Genomic DNA, 884 nt, shown 5'->3' with positions numbered 1-884 from the left:
CAGAAGTCCCTCAGGGAAGGGTGGTGGAGGTGGTGGTCCCACAGCAGCAGCAGCAGCAGCAGCAGCAGCAGCAGCAGCCGCAGCCTCTCCTTCCCTTGGGCAATGGTCTCTTCCTCCTGCAGGCACTGGGTCTCCCAGGCCACCTCAGCCAGCCGGCTTATGTATCCCTCCAGAGAGGGACAGGTGGTAAGAATCAGTCCTGGCTGGCTGGGTACCTGGGTAACTGAGGCCCCATCTGCATTATACATTTACAGCAGTATTATACCACTTTAACAGTCATTACATCTGCTCAAGAATCCTGGGAACTGTAGTTTGTTAAGGGGGCTGAGAGTCGCTAGGAGACCACGGGCTTCCATTCGGCTTTGACCCAGTTGCGTCATTAGTCACACTGCTACTTGTATTTGTCCATTGTTCTTCCTCAGTGGCTCACTGAGTGCAATCTGACTTGGGGGTCTCATCTTCCAGCACTATCTCGTGTTGCATTTTGGATAGTCTATTCATAGGGTTTTCATGGTAAGAGGTATTCAGAGGTGTTTTACCATTGCCTTCCTCTGAGTCTGGGTGCATCTTTGTCTTGTGCCTCAGCTTTGACCATTCCACCTTGGGTAACCCTGCTTAGGAGTCTAGGCTCTTGGTCTAGACTCCTGATGGCATTGCTCTCAGCTTCTTCAACACTCTCAAACCCCCTCGCCATGTTAAGGTGTGTATCCTAGAGGGGGAACATGCAACCTACCTGACAAAAAGATGTCTGTGATCAGCAGTCCTAACAATACAATTGTAACACATCCTTAGGAATGTGAGATGGCACATTTTGGAAACTATTGAGTAATCAACTGGTAAGAAATCAAGTGACGTGCATGCATGCCAACCCAGTGGGCATCAAA

This window comes from Rhineura floridana, chromosome 13 (genome assembly GCF_030035675.1).
Source record: "Rhineura floridana isolate rRhiFlo1 chromosome 13, rRhiFlo1.hap2, whole genome shotgun sequence".
Lineage (NCBI taxonomy): Eukaryota > Metazoa > Chordata > Lepidosauria > Squamata > Rhineuridae > Rhineura > Rhineura floridana.
Note: the sequence above shows the minus strand (reverse complement) of the source record.